This window comes from Camellia sinensis, unplaced genomic scaffold, assembly GCF_055761805.1.
Source record: "Camellia sinensis isolate YWXY unplaced genomic scaffold, ASM5576180v1 Unanchor3, whole genome shotgun sequence".
NCBI classification, from domain to species: domain Eukaryota; kingdom Viridiplantae; phylum Streptophyta; class Magnoliopsida; order Ericales; family Theaceae; genus Camellia; species Camellia sinensis.
This window is the reverse complement of record NW_028129178.1, coordinates 8214738-8233852: the sequence shown is the minus strand read 5'-3', so window position 1 is coordinate 8233852 and position 19115 is coordinate 8214738. Positions and strand designations below refer to the sequence as shown.

General features: G+C 33.2%; 1 pseudogene; it reads right to left on the bottom strand.

The window, feature by feature from the left end:
* Positions 1-16496: 16496 nt before the first annotated feature.
* On the bottom strand, positions 16497-17611 carry LOC114274372 (MDIS1-interacting receptor like kinase 2-like; annotated as a pseudogene).
* Between the last annotated feature and the right edge of the window lie 1504 nt (positions 17612-19115).

Genomic DNA, 19115 nt, shown 5'->3' with positions numbered 1-19115 from the left:
AAGGAAATACTAGGTTAAAAGTAACCCTACCTCAAAGAAGTGAAAAGAAAACTCAGAGAAGCCCAAGTTGACGAAACTTCGAAGCTCTTGGATCAAAAGAAAGCTCTTGACACGATCTACAATCTTTCTCAAAGGACCCAGGTGAGGAGATACTTCTAGTTGAGTAGATCTAAAGATCTAAGTGGGAAAAAGTTGAGTTCAGAGAGAAGGAAGTGAGACTCACGGTTTGAGAGGAAAAAGGAGAAGAAATAATGAGAGAGAAGTGTTTTGGGTCTATTTAAAGTAGTAGAAAAGTAGCCCTAAGGTCATTGAAAAGAATAAGTCCAAAACCCCCCAAAAGTAAGGCCCAGTCGAACCCAAAATTCTGGAAATAAATACGCAGGGGTCGACCCTTACTAATGGGGTCAACCGTTAAGAAGAAAAGTTGAGACACTAGTGTTCGTTGTAGACAAGGGTCGACCCTTGAAACTCCTGGTGTTGACCCTAAATTTCAGCAGCTTGTTCCAAATTCAGCAGTGCACAAGGGTCGACCCTTGGAACCAGTGGTGTTGACCAAGAATAGGGCAACAAGGTGGTGTTGACACCAAAATAGAATTTCTAAGTTCCCAACAAGTCTAAATCAAATTGTACTCCTCCAAGATCAAGATACAACAACTCTAAAGACTCCCAAAAAGAAAATAAAGTAATTAAATACACCCTCCAATAGATTAAAGCATGCAAGTGCTACAGATGTTAATTGGCCACCAAAAGTGGTAGCCGATGGTCGGAGATGATAATCGACTTTCAAAAGTGGTGGCCACAGATGGATTGTGGCAAGAAGAGGTAGCCAAAGGTGGTTTCCATTAGTGGGAAGTGGTGACTAGAGGCAGGGCCAGCCCTGAACATTTAGAGGCCCAAAGCGAAGCGTTAATTTGGGGCCCTATATTTTTACATATCACCTAGAAAGGTAAAATCAATTTAAAATAGTTATTAGAAAATTTTAAAATGATAAAATTTACTATTATTGTTTTATATTTTAACCATTTACACAAGAAAAAAGAAATAGTACACAAAGCTAGAGAAATAAATTAATTGAACACAACATCACTTATACATTACTGTTTTTGCATTTGTAGTTGTAAAATTGAATTAAAAGCTCTTGATTGAGATTCAATATTCTTTTATACTTTCTAGGAAGTATGATTAAATAAATATTGCATTCTATAATTCAATAAGCAACAATCAATTCAATTATAGAGATTTCAATTTTTAAGTGAAATGTACAAACAGTTGAAGTAAAATTTTGAAATGATATAAAATTTAAAGTCAGCTACAGAGAATATTAAGACCAAAGAAGTTGAATATCAAAATGGTGAATTAGGTAGGGGACAAGTTTGGTAAAAAGAAATCAATTACTTAGAGCCCTCCAATAATAAAAATAGTATACTATTTTTAGGTTCGGTGTTAAGGGTTGGACATAGTTGGGTTTTGGTAAGTTAAATTAATGTAATGGGATCCTCCACATATAAAAGTAGTTTTGTTTTTGAGTTTGGTGTTAAGAGCTTAGAGTTAAGTGTGATCAAAATAATTGAGGCTTTTCATTTAATTGAGGTCTTAAGAAAAAAAAAATTACCCAATATTATAAGAAATTTTTTTACATTGGGGGGTGGGGGAGGGGGGGGGAGGCCTATTTTTCAGCTCAAATCTGGGGGTCCAAAGTAACGGCTTTGCCGGCTTGCCCCTAGGGCCGGCCCTGGCCGGAGGGGGAAGGGAAACAAAATCCAAAATAAGTTAAATCAACTTTTTATAGTTACCAAATTTTTGTAAATTTTATAAACTGTTTATAATTTTTATGAAAACATATATCAAACAAGTTTTTTATAGGGAAATTTATTCATAAATTTCTCTTCATCTACTTATGTTCCACTTAGTTTAAATTATTTTTTTATGTTTCAATAAGTCTTATGACTGACATTGTGTTGGCTTATTTTTCCTACGAAGGAAAATACCATAAATGCAAGCATGCCAGCAAGGATTGAAAAATACTTACAGATTAAATTCAAGCCAATTATCAAGCAATTGTATTGACAGTTCTTTTGCCTCAATGAAGAGAATTTCAAAATTGCCAAGTGTAAAGAAAAGAAAAATTATTAGAAGAAAGAGGAAGCCAAAGAAAGATGATTGAGTGAATAATCAAACTAACCATTAATTTATCTCTACTCCTATGCTTTGAAAAGGAAGTGCATAAAATAAATGCTTCGAAAAGGAAGTGCGTAAGATAAAATGCAGGAAATATAAATGACAAGAAAAATAGAAATCAATTGTCTTTAATTTGAGTTACGGATCACCTCTCTCTTCTGTAGAGGAAAAAATACAGCAATAACTACTTAGTAACTACCTATTTCTTCCATCTTCATACTTGTCTTTGTAATGACCCATAAAAAAAAATTTAAATAGCCAGTGCATAATTTAATTGAGCAAATTTTCGAATTTGATTGTTGTGTAAATTCTATGCGAAAACAGTTCGGTTTTTTATTTTTTAAAAATAGGTCCCGATTTCAGAAAATTATGACATTTTTATATGTTGTTTCCGTATGTGCCTAGCACGTTGGATAAAAATTTCAGAATTAAATGATAAGTATTTATTTTATGAAAATTCACGGACCAATTGGTGTTCAGTTTAATTTATAACAGAATTTGAAATTGAGTTTGGGTGTTCGGACCAGGATTTGGGATAAATTTGTTGGGAATATTTTGGTATATATTTGGACCAACTTTGACTTATGGGTGAGACCCATGATTTAAATTTAATTTAATTTGAGTTTGTTTAATGACTCGTGTTTAACTGTTTGGTCTTTTTAATTAGGTGATTGGTAGTAACCACCTTAGGAGTTGTTATTATTTATTATATAGGATTATAATAAATATTTGATAGTTGATTTTATGGTGTACCATATGCCGAAAAATTATATATTATATAAAGAATGAAAATGTGTATGTTTCGTAGTGATCAAAATATTATATTTCGTGGTGTACAAAAATATTATATTTTGTGGTGAAAAAAATTATATCATTTTATAATTTATATTATAAAATTTTGAGGTATTATTACAAAAAATTTATTTTTTGGAAAAAATCAAGCTTTAGGAAACAAACCCATATAGGTGGCCCCTATTGTTGTCATTGCCATCATTTCCCCCTCCTTTAATTCCCCTCATTTCCTTTCCTTTTCATTTCGTGTAGCAGAGAGCTCAACTGTCTCTGCTTCGTCTCTTTCTCACCATAGATGCTCAACCTTTGAGCTATGAGTGGGAGTCCTTAGAGTGAGATTTTGTAAAATTTTTGTAAATGAAAGTCGGAGAGCTCACCGTGATCCTCACAATGGTAGTCTCGGATTCATGATCGGGCAAGATTTGCCTTCCAAATCTGCTCTTCTTCATTATTGGAGATAGGGACTTTCTTCATATTTTTACATTAAAGATATGTTAGGGTTATTTTGAGAAAATATATCATTATAAGAGATATTGCATATATATATTCAAATTTTTGTTTGGTAATTTTTGTAAGAAAAATTATGTTGAAATGTTAAGAATGTTGGCATTTTGAGATTGATTTGGGAAAATCATTTTGTGTTGATAATTTTGCAAAGAAATCCGAAAATGAAATTTAATAGTTGTATGGATTGTCTCTACATCATATTATGATTAGGTGATTTATTTTGAAAAATATAAAATTGAATTTTTTTTTATCTTTGATTTGGAATTTATTTTTGAGAAAAATAAATTGATGTTGAGGAATTTGGAGTAAATGCTTAACTAGGAATTGTAGAGTTGCTTTGGAATTAAAAACTCTAAAAATGTTATATTCATGATATTTTATAAAAGATGATATGTTGATGATTAAGTATTGTTCACTTTTATGGAAAAAAAAAATGTGAAATGTGGACTTTCAAACTCATAACCTTGAAAATGTTACTATTGGGCATATTCATAATTTTTTATGTAAATATCATGTTGGTTAAGTAATTTTAGAAAAAGTTGTGAAATTGTTATTGGTAGAAAATTTGGTAAAAATATTACCTCTTTAAATAGCTTGACATGAAAAATGGTTATGTTGAAATATATTTATGTTTGAGGGATGAGGCATGTGAAGTTAGGTTTGGTATTATTAATTTGAAAATTTTTGAATATAATAAACTTACTAATTTAGTGGATTAAATTAGTTTTGGTTAAAAGGTTACATCCGTTATAGTTAAAAGAGTGTTATTAAGATGGAAATGGTAATATTTAACATGTTGGGATTTCCTTTGAGTTATATATATGTTTTGCAAGATCTAGATGATGTTCGAAATCATCCATTGATTTGTTTTGAAAATTAATTGTTGATTCAAGAAGATGAGAGATTTTTTTTTAAGTGGGTTTACTTTCTTGTTCCTTTTAAAATAGAAATTGAGGGTTTTGAACTATGAGGATTGAAGAGAAATGTTTTTGGTGACTTTCTTTCAATAAATGAAAATGAGTGGTTTTGGTGAGAAAACCTAGAAATTGAGGGTTTTTAAGAAAGATGTTGTTATATTTATTTTGTGTGCCAAAATAAATGATATTTGAAAGATTGTTTATTTGTTTATATGAATGATGGTTTTCATGGAATATGAGAATTGTTGAAGTTTTAGAAATTATTGTTTAAAAATGTTGATATAGTCTTGAAGTGACTCAATGGTTGAGATTACTCTAAGTGTGGGAATTTTGTTGTCCCATGGATGAATTGGAATAAAAGTATTTATATTCATCTTGAGAAATTATATTGAAATGAGAAATAAGAATTTTGATCACAATGGGAATATTGTGTAGAAGTATTCAAAGTGGAAGAAATATTGCATTGTATTATTAATCATTGCATTGGCATATCAATTCATTTGATAATGATTTTGAAATTTGATTTGAAAACTTTGCATTGAGAAAGGAATGTTGGGAAACAAGTTTTCATGAAATGATTTTGGGATAAATACGGTGGTAAGTCTTGAAAGGTGGTGTAGATGATAGGTGTCGAGCCTTCCAGTTAATACTAGTAAAAATGACAGATTACAGGTGTCTAGCCTTCTAGTTAATACTGGTAAAAATGACAGATTACAGGTGTTGAGCCTTCCAATTAATACTGGAAAAAATGACAAATTGGTAGTACTTGTGTAGTCTATTTATAGACACCAGCCTAGGGATTACCTGAGTCGTATTTACCATCTTGGAATTTTATTAAAATTGTTGGATTAATGTGTTTTCAAAATGGCATTGTGCGTAAGATTTTCAAAAAATGAGAAAAATATTTTGAGCATGGCATGCCATATGCATTCATCTCATAAAACCGTATAAAATGGATTTGATGAATTGTTTAATTATTTGATTCAATTGATAATGAGATAATTGAATGAATTGAAAATGATGTCCTGTTGCTATTGAAACATGTTTATTTATTTAAGTTAACTTGTTGTGGTTAATTAAATAAATTGGATTTAAGAGATTATGCAATAAAATCATATGGCTTTGACATGATATGATTTCACATATATGTATGAGTATTTTGATATCCACATATCTTCTAATGTTTTAATATGAGATTGCTTGGTGAGATAGTGGTTGCTCACCCCCTGCCTGTATGTAACGCCCCAAATTTCTAGCCCAAATGATAATGCAACAATCATGGCTCTTTCAAGAAAAACCGAATATAAATCTCCAAACTTACATTACATGATACAATAGTTCTTTGTGCAACAATACATTAATCCAACAACAAGTAAATAAACAAAGAAATACCCCAAAGGGTTTACAAGTTTCCAAGGCTTGAGCATGGTTACACAAAACGGTTATTCAAATCCACACACATGCAACCTTTGGCTTACACATAGAGTCGCAGCAAAATGAGAGTCTCGTACTCTCAACACACATTTCCTCGCCTTTAGTTAGGTAGCATCACAAAGAAAATCCCGTAGGGTGAGCATAAAGCCTAGTAGAAAATCCTTAACAAAGTATATACATTTTATACAAGTCTCAAGAGATGAAATGCACATGCCATGCTATGCACTTTTGAAAGAAAATCACATCTTCATCTTTGAAAACCACCATGCTCAATGATGTCATGCAATTTCAATTCTTCAAAACTTAACAATTCATTTCAAGAGCGGTAAATACGACTCTGGCAATCCCTAGGTCCGTGTCTGCAAGTAGACTATACAAGTACTACAAATTTGTCATTTTTGCCGGCATTAACCGGAAGGCTCGACACCTATCCGCGCGGGTTTTCGGTCTTTCACCCCGGACTCTCAGGCCAACATATTCAATATCATCTACACCACATATTAAGACTTACCAGCGTATTTACCTCAAAACCATTCCATGAAAACTTGTTTCTCAACATTTTTTTCTCAATGCAAGTTTTCAAATCAACTTTCAAAGTTTAATATAATCAAATGAATTGATATGCCAATAACACAAGATGAATATAAATACTTTTATTCCAATTCATCATCCAAGGAATAACGCAATTCCCTCTTCTCAAGTATCCTCAACAATTAGTCATTTCAAGACTATTTCAACGTTTTGAACAGTAATTTCCAAAATGAACAATAATTCTCATATTTCCTGAAATTCATCATTTATATAAATATAAATAAGAAATTTTCCAAACATCCATTTATTTTGACACATAAAATAAATATAACAATATCATTCATGGATTTTTAGTCTCTTAAAAAAAATCCCCAAATTCTAAGTTTTCTCACCAAAACTATACAACTCAAATCTTTTGAAAGAAAACTTTCCAAAATCATCTTTTCTTTAATCAACGAAGATCAAAACCTATAAGATCATTTTAAAAGAACAAGAGACAAACCCATTTTCAAAATCGCTCAACTTCTTGAATCAACAATCAATTTTTAAAGCTATCGAAAGATGATTTTGAAAATCATATAGATCTTGCAAAAATATGTATATGACTCTAAGAAAATCTCTACCTCAAGTTTTGAAGAAGATATGAGATGAAACCTAAAATTTACGATGTCGAAACTCAATCTCCACCGTACACAATGATGCCCTCAAGAAGTTGCACAACTTTGATGAAGAACTTTGGTCTAACTCCCAACGGATCTTGAGAAATCAAGGTTTTGATCCAATTTGGGGTAGGAAAATGTAGAGAGAAAGGAGGGGAAATGTTTTTAGAGAGAGAGAGATACATAAAAGTTATCTGAAATATCAGATTCACAAACTGATATAACATGGTCCGCTCGAGCGTGGAAAGCCCTGCTCGAGCGTCGAATACACCTTCCTCGTACTTTTGCAGACTGGCCAAACTTCTGGACCCAAACATTCTCTTCTCGAGCGCATAAACGGCCGTTCGAGCGAACAAGCAACTTCGAATGCATTTTTCATTTTTGCTTCGGGGGCGCTGCCCCTTGACCCCCGATCTGCCTAGTCAAAGAAGCAAAACATGAAAGAAGGGTCGAAATCGGGATCGCTACAACCTTCCCCCCTTAAAGATTTTCGTCCCGAAAATTTCAAATCAAACAATCCAAACAAAGGGGTTTCTAGTGATCAAAATCACACTATTTCATTTTCAAATCACAATACTAACTCTCAACTAAATTCCATCATTTCCACCATGGTTATCTTATTAACAACAACCTCCCAAATATACATAAACATGAAATTTCCTAAAAAGTAATGGCAACTCTCAACAACCTTATGCTTAGAACAACAACGCACATATCAACATGTGGTTAACAACTTTAAATATGTTTCCCTTAACACTAGGGAATATTACAAAGAAAAGCAACTTAAGCATTTTCAAACAAATTCGGATATTAGAGCGAACTTCCACCTCTCGTTCCCACGTTGCTTCTTCGACCCCATGGTGTCTCCATAACACCTTTACAAACAGTATAGTTTTGCCCCGTAGCACTTGCTCCCGGGTATCTAATATTTGAACTGGTCGTTCTTCGTAAGAGGCATCCTCATCTACCTCCAAGTCAACCCAATCAAGAACATGAGAAGGGTCGGGTTCATACTTCCTAAGCATAGATATATGAAATACGTTGTGAACTCCCGAAAGTTATGGCGGTAAAGCTAACCGGTATAACACTTCCCCAATTCGCTCTAAGATCTCAAAAGGTCCAATGAACCTTGGAGATAATTTACCACTCTTACCAAATCTCATCAAACCCTGCCTTGGTGAGATTTTTAGAAACACATAGTCACCAACTTCAAAAGATAAAGGTCGTCTCCTCTTATCGGCATAACTTTTTCGTCGACTTTGGGCCGTAGCTAGCCTCTTCCGAATAAGAACAACTTTCTCGATTGTCTCTCTAACAAATTTTGGACCCAATAACGGTGCATCACCCACTTCGGCCCAACAAACCGGTGATCTACAAGGTCGGCCACACAAGGCCTCAAATGGTGCCACCCCAATACTAGCTTGGTAACTATTGTTGTAAGCAAACTCAATCAATGGTAAGTGTCTTTCCCAAGGCCCCTTAAAATCAAGGACACAAGCTCTAAGAATGTCCTCCAAAATCTGAATGGTACGTTCCGACTGTCCATCAGTTTGAGGGTGATAAGCGGTACTAAGAGTCAACTTAGTTCCCAATGCCTCTTGAAGGCTTTACCATAACTGGGTAGTAAAACAAGGATCCCTATCCGACACAATAGTCACATGGACTATATGAAGTCGAACTATCTCTCTAATGTATAACTCCACCAAGCGTTTAACTGAGTCGCTGGTGCATATCGGAATAAAATGGATAGATTTAGTCAATCTATCAACAATCACCCAAACGGCGGCATTGCCTCGCTGTGTTCTAGGAAGCCCAACTACAAAATCCATGGTAACACGCTCCCACTTCCACTCGGCTATCGGTAAGGGTTGTAACAAACCCGCTGGTCTTTGGTGTTCGGCCTTCACTTGTTGACAAGTAAGGCACTTCGATACAAATAAAGCGACATCTCGTTTCATACCCCTCCACCAAAATTGACGACTAAGATCATGATACATTTTAGTGCCTCCCTGGTGTACCGCAAGGCGTGAGTGATGGAACTCCCGAAATACTTCCTCTCTACAAGATTCTGGTACAAACAAACGGTCTAAGTAACGTACACTCAGATCCGAGTGAACGTTCAAACCTTTCTCTTCCTTTCCATTGGAAATCGTAACACGGATTGATTCCACATCATGGTCTCCTCATTGTGCCTCTATGACCTTACTAACCAAGGTAGGTTGAACATTCAAAGTAAACAAGGTAGCACTCTCCCCGGACTCACCCAAGTGCAAATCAAACTTGCCGATAACATCTAGCATATCCCATTCCCGAATGGCCACACTTGCCAAATTACTCATAGATTTTTGACTCAAAGCATCGGCCACCACATTGGCCTTCCCTGGATGATAGTGTAACTCAAAGTCATAATCCTCCATAAATTCCATCCACCTCTATTGTCGTAAATTCAAGTCTTTTTGAGAAAACAAATACTTTAGACTCTTATGATCGGAGAAGACTTCAAACTTCTTACCCTACAAGTAATGCCTCTAAATTTTCAAAGAAAAAATCACCGCTGCTAATTCTAGATCATGGGTGGGGTAATTTTTCTCATGAGTTTTCAATTGTCGTGAACCATAGGCCACAACTTTTCCCTCTTGCATCAAGACACAACCAAGTCCATCCCCGGACGCATCACAATATATAGTGTAATTCAAACCCCTTTCCAGAATTATCAAAACCAGTGCAGTAGTCAATCTAGTCTTAAGCTCTTGGAATGACTTTTCACAAGCCTCACTCCACACAAATTTGATACCCTTTCTAGTCAACCTAGTCAAAGGTGCAGCTAGTCTAGAGAAGTCCCTTACAAAACGTCGATAATACCCTGCTAATCCCAAGAAACTCTGGATTTCAAAAACATTCTTGGGTTGTTCCCAATTCTTTACGGCATCTATCTTCGAGGAGTCCACAATCACTCCCTCTTTAGACACTAAATGCCCCAAAAACTTCACCTCTGTTAACCAAAACTCGCATTTTTCAAACTTGGCACACAATTGGTGCTCGCTAAGTTAACCCAGCACTACCTGCAAGTGAGTCTCATGTTCCCCTTCAAAGGTTGAATAAATCAAGATGTTGTCCACAAAGACGACCACAAAACGGTCCAAGTAATGGATCTCTTCTTGAAGAATCAAGATTTATTATTTACGCCAAAAGATTTCATCTAGGCTATTTAGAGTGGATGAATCCGATTTATTTTTCATTTCTAACACTCGGGTCCCACTAGGCATGCCAAAAATTGTTGGCTTATTTTTCCTACGAAGAAAAATATCATAAATGCGAGCGTGCTAGCAAGGATTGAAAATCCTTACATATTAAATTCAAGCCAATTATTAAGTGATTGTATTGACGGTTCTTTTGCCTCAATGAGGAGGACTTCAAAATTGCCAAGTGTAGAGAAAAGAAGAATTATTAGAAGAAAAAGGGAGACATAGAAAGATGATTGAGTGAGCAATCAAACTAACCATTAATTTATCTCTACTTCTATGCTTCAAAAAGGAAGTCCATAAAATAAATGCTTCGAAAAGGAAGTGCGTAAAATAAAATGCAGGAAATATAAATAACAAGAAAAATAGAAGTCAATTGTCTTTGATTTGAGTTTTGGATCACCTCTCTCTACAATGTAGCCATTGATGGCTATTTATAGAGAAAAAAAATACAGCAATAACTATTTAGTAACTATCAATTTCTGTCATCTTCATCCTTGTCTTGCCACGTGTCCTTCCACTCGTCCACTTTGTCCTTCATGTTCTTCATCATCTCCATAACTTCTTTTAACTTCCAAATGAATAAGAGGATGCCACGTTTCCTGAAAATAGTAACAATAATAATAATAATAATAATAATAATAATAATAATAATAATAATATTTTATGGTGTCAACGTTGTTATCAAAATATTCCTAATAATAACAGGGTGAAGCGCATATTAATGTTCACATTGACAGTGTGAATGTTCTGTGATGTGAACATTCACATTATCAATGTGAATATTCACACGTCAATGTAAACATTAACACTTTCAACTATGAATGTTCACATAACCAAATTGTTAAGGGTTCAAAAAAATATTTATAAGGGTAAAACTGTCCATAAAATACCTTAAATATGAGATTAAGATTTGGTGGATCAAATATCCAAATAATAGGACTTATTAGAATATAAGAATATGTTATATATTAATTGGGATACAAGTACTTGAAAAAAAAAAATTCTTAATAAAATTCTTGTATATATATATAATTTTTTAGAATTTTTCTTAATATAAATAAAAAATTGTAAACATAAACGTTTCCAAACAAGTCCATAATGTATGATTCAATAGAATAAGAATGGAATGGTACAATCATTTTTTCCTAATATCCTTTCCATGTTTGATTGGGTAAAAAAATATATATTAAAGTAATTTAGCAAAATGGTCATTCCATTAACAGTAATCTCTTTTGAATTACCCAGAATTTAACATCTGGATTAAATTTGTTAAAGGTGGGATAGCGCATCAAGTTTACATCAACACCTTCCAAACATTTTCTGAACAATTTTCATGGTCAGAATCCTAGATTCATAGCTTTTTTCTTCCATTAATGCTCTATTTTGTTCATTGGAACGAGATAAAATGAAATGGAATAGCCATTGCTTTTCCTTATAGAATGACCATTTGCTTACAATAGTAAATGATTATTCAATTTGTAATGTATTTTTTCTTATTTTTTTAGTCAACTAAATATGGAATAAATATTTTGATGGAATGATCATTCTGTTTCACTATATCACAGCTAACCAAATACACCTAATTAAGAGGTCAATGAATTATCATTTCATTCTTACCTAAACTTGTGGCCAAATTTTACTTTGCACCTATACATTTTATATCTTATCTCACTTTGGCCCTTAACCTTTTAATTGTCTTAGTTAACCCTCCAAATTTCAAGTCAAGTTGCAATTTGGTCCAATTGTGCATTGCCATTTCGAAACTAACGAAAACATCCTTGTGATGAATTAGTACATTTAGGACCTTGCACTTTTATCAAAATTTCACTTTAGTACCACCACTTTAGTAACCCATGTACTTTTGCCAAAATTTTAATTTTGTCCTTTCATTACTTTAGTTTCTTTATTAATTTTTGAAATTGCGTTAGTCGATTGGAACCAATTATAACTTGGCAGGTAAAGCTCTGGTGTACAATGTATGCTATATGCAACCCTACCACAAAATTACATAAGTTTTAATGAACTTAAAGAAGTGTTCTCACAAAAAAGCGTAAGTTGAACACAAATTTACGTAAGTTCACTTTTATGAATAGACTTAAGCGATTTGGTGTTCAACTTACGTAATTTTGTGGTAGGATCGCATACGGAGTGTATTGCATACCGAAATTTTTTCCTAACTTGACTCGAAATGTAAGGGATTGACAATGTCAGGAAGAAAAGTAAGATGAATTATAAAATACAGGAATGCAAAGTGTAATTTGTCCTAAAATTATTTTGGTGAACCATACACTACCTTAAAATATAAAGTTTCTACTTCCTTCCCAAACCCTATAAAAAAAATAAAAAAATAAAAACAAAGTTTTTGCATAACCATGCATATCATTTGTACGCAAGGTACCAATGAAAAAATTAAAAAAAAAATAGCATTTGTTTTTATACGTTCTGCTTCGTTTGTTTCTTTTTTTCCTTTTGAAATTTTTTCATGACAAATAATTTGTTAGAAGTGAATAAACACTTCAAACTATATTATTATTATAATTATCACCATTATAGTCTGCAAGAACTATTCCTTGTTTTGTTAAGAACATTTTTTACTATATTTTTTTGTACAAGCATCTCACACTTAAAAAAGTAACTATTGAAAAAACATCCAAAAAACAATTCACGTGCAATGCACATGCACAAACACTTGTACATCTAAATGTGCAGAAAATAATGGAATACACTCTAAATCATGAGTGATTATTTTATAATTTTGGAGCATTACTCTACATTATTCATCATTTGATATTTGTCAAGTTATTTTTGAAAAATCTAACAAAAAGTACGGAGTCTCATTATTTTAATAAATAAGTATCAAGTAAAAACATCACATGAATTTACCTAGAAGCAAAAATAAATTTTTCCTAAATCATATAAATAATTGTGTAGGACCAATGATTTGCCTTTGCCATGCATAAAAGGCAAGGAATATTAATGAAACACATTCGTTTGTCCTATTTTCCATTCTTTTTCCTGTGTGATAAGATCTCTCGTTATGTATAGATTATGGATTTGGAAGAAAAATGAAAAAGTTGGAAAAATAAATAAATAAATAAATCAAATACCTACGTTACAGCACCATCACAAGGCCATTGTCTTTATTATTATTATTATTATTATTATTATTATTAGCAAAATAAAAAATTTTATTGATGAAGACCAGCATATAAACAAATAGAACATCAACAAAGTGAAAAAAGGCAAGTGCACTACTGCATCATAGCAAGACCACACAATCCCAATTAGATTGACACTGAAAAACAAACTAAATCATATGCAAGCATATCACAACGAATTGGTGAGAAACCAACCAAAAAAACAACCAAATGACAAAACAGAGAACAACTCTAAGCCTTTACATACAATCCAATACACAAGACAAGCTGCAATAGCACTATGCAGGTCCCGGCAGTCAATCACACATCAGTCCTAAGAGCCATGTGTGCACCAGCCAATGCTACTTCTAACTCATTAGCTTTTGGTCTTGATCTTGATAATCTTTAATCGTTCCAAACAGAACCTGAAATCATTAATATGAATACATAATCATTAATATGAGTAGACGACCTCTTGAAAGAAATGGAAGCAACATGAAAAAAAACATTAAAATTAAAATTAAACATGGAAACATGGTTGGCTTAACCATAAAGCCAATAAAATCCTTGTTATAAGCCTTAATTTTTTATGGTACTAATTTTTTGAAAGCCTATACATTAAGGGATAGATTCTATGTATCAATTTATTTATAAAATATTCTATTTTAATTTTTAGGGATAAATTTATTACTGTAAAAATATTTATAAAAGAAAAACAATTTAACTAATTACACCTCTAACATCATATTTTAATGCAAACAAACACAAATAAACTAAAACTAAGCAAAACTTACAAATAAAAGTCAAAATGTCTTAAGCAAAATTTTCTCATTATTAAAACAAGCGGAAAATATTTATTACAAAAAAATCACTTAAAATTTATGAGTAAATAAATCCAATTAATAGGACTTGTTAATAATTATCCCATTTATTAAGGCCCTATATAACTTTAACATTTTTTTTCCCCAGAAAATAAGGCCATGTTGGTTCACATGGAAAAACAGACCCAAGAAGACCCACTTTTTTTTTGAAATTCTACAAGTTATGATTAAGATTCCATAGAATTCCTACATTTGTTTCAGTAAATTAGGCTCACTTCTCTTGAGATTTGAAGAAAATACCACTACGCCAAAATTGGGCTTTAGCAGCGGTTTTTTACCGCCGTTAAAGGCTGTAAAACTGCCGTTAAAGCCTTTAACGGCGGTATTAACGGCGGTTTTGTTACCGCCGTTTATGCGCGTGTCGGAAAAAGTACAACCGTCGTAAAAAGGTAAATTACCGTCGTTAAAAGTTGACCAAAAACGGCGGTAACATAGGACAAAAAACGGCGGTTTTTTACCGCCGTAAATAGGTTCAAATTTTTCAAAAAATAATTCTTTCTTCTTGCACTCCCCAAGTCTTGAACCCTCAACCTCTCATCCACCCACACTAACCACTCTATCATAGCCACTCTTCATGAAATATATTCCCTAAATAAATATTTAAACATTACTTTTACTTTATTGTAGATGGTTTCACCGGAGCTCGCCGGAGTTTCGCCGGCAAAGACCGCCGTCATTAACGGCGGTAATGATTGGGCATTAGCGGCGGTTTTGTTACCGCCGTTAAAAGTGGGCATTAACGGCGGTTTTTTTAACGGCGGTAACAAAACCGCCGTTAATGATAGCATTAACGATGGTTTTTGTTACCGCCGTTAATAGTATCTTTAACGACGGTTTTCATTACCGCCGTTAAAAAAATCGCCGTTAATGCTCTGTTTTGGCGTAGTGTACGCTTAGTTTTACGCTTTCGACATAATTATACTGACATTCCCAAGGCTTTAATTTACATAACACTTAGGCCTCCTTTTATTAGTAATTTGTTAGTTGTATAAATAAAAAACACTCTTTCCTACTAAAATGTATATTTATATTTGTTTATTTTAACGTCTACTCACTATTAGTTTTAGTCATTTTCACCATACTAAAAGAGCCCCCCAAAAAAAAAACCACACTAAAAAAGAAATTAATATAATTATATCAAAAGTATGGGACTAATGTATATTTTTTTTTAAAAAAAATTGAGGATAGTGTAATTTATCATATATATATATATATATATAAGAAGGCCCTGATCCAAATAAAAAAAGTTCATCAGAAAAAAAGCCTAAAACAAGCGGCACTGGTTGAGTTTTTTTTTTTTTTTTTTTTTTAAATAGCTGGATTTTTAAAAAAATACAATTGTCTTCAATTTTACTGATATAAAAAACTGTCTCCGAGATCTTAAAAAAGAAAGTTCAAAAGTTTGAAAAAGTTACACCAAACCAAACCGACCCCCTCTCTCTAGCTTGCTTTCTTCAATTCAAATCATGTTTGAATAATTTCTAACTTTGGAAGAAATTGTTGATTTTTCTATTTAATTTTAAAAATTAAAATCACTAGATGATGACAGTTTCAAAAATATTTTATAATAACAGTAAATTAGCCATATTATCAATTGAAAAAAAAAATGTTAGCAAAACTTGAATATGAAGATTTAATTAGTAAAATTTCATCACAAAATCACAAAAATAAATAAATAAATAAATTATAAAAAAGTATTAAAAATTAAAAAAATTTCAATCAAATTTATTCGATCTCAAATTACCTCAAAAGGCTTTCAAATAGACCGGATGGCTAAGGGCATTAGTTGCCTGCATAGTACATCACCACTTTGTAAGAAACAAAGCAAGCAAGTTCGAAATACTAAATAAGAGTAAAAAAGCTAATGTGGAATTTAGAGCTTATAAATGTATAAATTATATGAGCAACTCAAATGTTGAATTCAAGATAAATAAGTAGAATTTTTTTATTGAAACTACTCATTTAAAAAGATTGCAACAATCCAATGAAAACAACCCAGTAAATGCACCAACATGAAGATTTATGATGGTTTTAAATTAGTCATTAAATTTTTTTGTAAAATGCTAATTAGTATGAAAGAGCAAAAAAATAGACTAGAAAAAGGGGTTGAAATTGAAGAATTTAAGAAGAAAATGGAAAACAAGAACGACATATAGTCCAAAGATAGAAGGCAAATACTCAAGAGGTTAAGCAGTTGAAATCAATTGTCCCAATGTGATCATGTGGAATTCATTTTGCATGTGTCCTTCGATCATCTGATAGCTTCATGGCAACTTGTCTCATGGTTGGCCGAGATAGTGGATTGGCTTGCAAACATGCAAATGCTAGTTTTACAACCACAACTACTTGCTCTGCCACTTGATTCTCGGGTGCTGGGAGACGTTGATCCAACACATCCTTCAATAATATCCCATGTGCAGTTGATGTGGATGAGGAGTAGGAAGATGATGATGATGACAGAGAGGAGGTTAGATCACCTGGATGCTTCCCCATAATCACTTCCAATGTGAGAACCCCAAAACTATAAACATCGCATCTCTAATTCACTTCCATTGTATAAGCAAGTTCTACCAAATGAAACAAATGACCAAGAGAAGAAAATAGTAATTAAAAAAAAATGGTGGAAAAAGAAAAAAGAAAAATAAGAAACATGTACATTCTCATATTCCATATCAAAATAACAATAAGAAGTTTAACAACCCTTTCAATTCGAGTGAAATAACATCCAAGATTAAACATCTCTTAATATACAATATTGATAAAATAAAATGAACATTAAATACCAGGAGCAGCGTACCCAATGGTCCCTGCAAATGATGGCCAATTGGACGAGTCAGGCTTCATAAATCTAGATGTGCCAAAATCGGATATGTGAGCCGCATACTCTAAATCAAGTAAAACATTCTTGCTTGATATGTCTCGATGGATGATTGCTAGTGTACAGTTGTGGTGCATATAAGACAAAGCATTTGCTACATCTTTGACAACATTCACTCTCTTAATCCAATCAAAGTATAATACCTTATCCTCCATGCTCAATATCTTTCCCAAGCTTCCCCCTTCCAAGAACTCATAAACCAAAAATGAGTGCCTTTGGTGTGAACAATAGCCATAAAGTTTTACAATATTGTGATGGCGAATCTTTGTTAATGCACTTATCTCACTCATAAAGCCTTTTAGATTAGCCAAGTCACCATCAGGCAATACGTTCACAGCAACTACTTGACCACTTGTAAGATCAGCTCTATAAACAATACCACACCCTCCCTCCCCAACACAATATTTGGTACTAAAGTTCTCAGTCACTTCAATGATGTTTTCATACACCATTTTCCCATCATAGCTCCAAATTTCACACATTTTTTTATTATTTACACGTCTTGGCTCAATTTTTGTGTTCCTCGATTTTTTAAAAAAAACCAAGAGTACTATTCCAACAGCCATTAGTAAAAGAATAGAAAAGCAAAAATAAGAACAATTAGTAATACAACTTTGCTACTCTTTTTTGTAGCAACCCCATTGTTTATTATTTGAGGGCAAATCTTCAAACTAGTAACATTACCACATAAACCTTTATTACCTCTAAGTGCCTCAAATGGAGCCTCTCGGAAGGCTTTGATGTTAGGAATAGGACCATCCAACTGATTGAAAGATAAATCTATCGATGTCAAACCTAACATATTATCAAAAGATGATGGAATGAAACCAGAGAGTTCATTGTGGGAGAGATTCAATGTTTCTAACATTTGCAATTCTCCAATCTGCTGTGGTATCTTACCTCTTAGCAAATTATGACCAACATCAAGAATTTGAAAGTTATGCACACGACCTATTTCAGAAGGAATGCTTTCTCCAAATCTATTATTGCTCAAATTCAAGTTCCAAAGTTTCTTACACTTTTCAAGTGCTCTAGGGATTGAACCACTCAAATCATTTGCTGCCAAATTAAGGATCTCTAGATTTGACAACTTGTTGAAATCTGGAGGAATATTGCCTAATAGATGGTTATCATCTAGCTTAAGCTTGAATAGTGAAACCATCCTTCCCAATTTCACTGGGATTTGTCCAACTAGGTCATTTGAAGAGAGGTCAAGGAGGCGTAATTGAGTTGAATCCATTATTTCAAGTGGTATCTCACCAGAAATATTATTGTTGAACATTTTCAGACAAGTCAAAACATTGCACTTTCCCCATTTTTGTGATACCTCACCATAAAAATTGTTATAACTCAAATCAATGTAAATCAAGTTTGGGTATATACCAAAATCTTCTGATATATTTCCCAAAAATTGGTTTCTATCAAGCCTAACTCTGAATAAGGTAGAGCAATTTCTCAAGCTTTTTGGGATAGGACCTATGAGATTATTATCACTTAGAGAAAAATTAACCAACAATCCATTAAAGCACAGGCCATCTGGGATATGACCACTGAGCACGTTGTTATAAAGGTACAAACTAGCTAAGTTGCTCAAGTTTCCTATAGATACAGGGATTGAACCCGTGAGGTTGTTCATTTAGAGTCTGAAATAAACAAGAGACCTAAGCATCCCAACTTCTTGAGGGATTGATCTGGAAAGTTGGTTGTCATAAAGGTACAGAGTGGTTAAGTTGCGCAAGTTCCCTATAGATGCAAGGATTGAACCGGTGAGGTTGTTCGTCGAGAGTTTGAGATCAACGAGAGACCTAAGCATCCCAACTTCATGAGGGATTGATCCGGAAAGTTGGTTGTCATAAAGGTACAGAGTGATTAAGTTGCCCAAGTTCCCTATAGATGCAGGGATTGAACTCGTGAGCCTGTTCCTTGAGAGTTCGAGATCAACGAGAGACCTAAGCA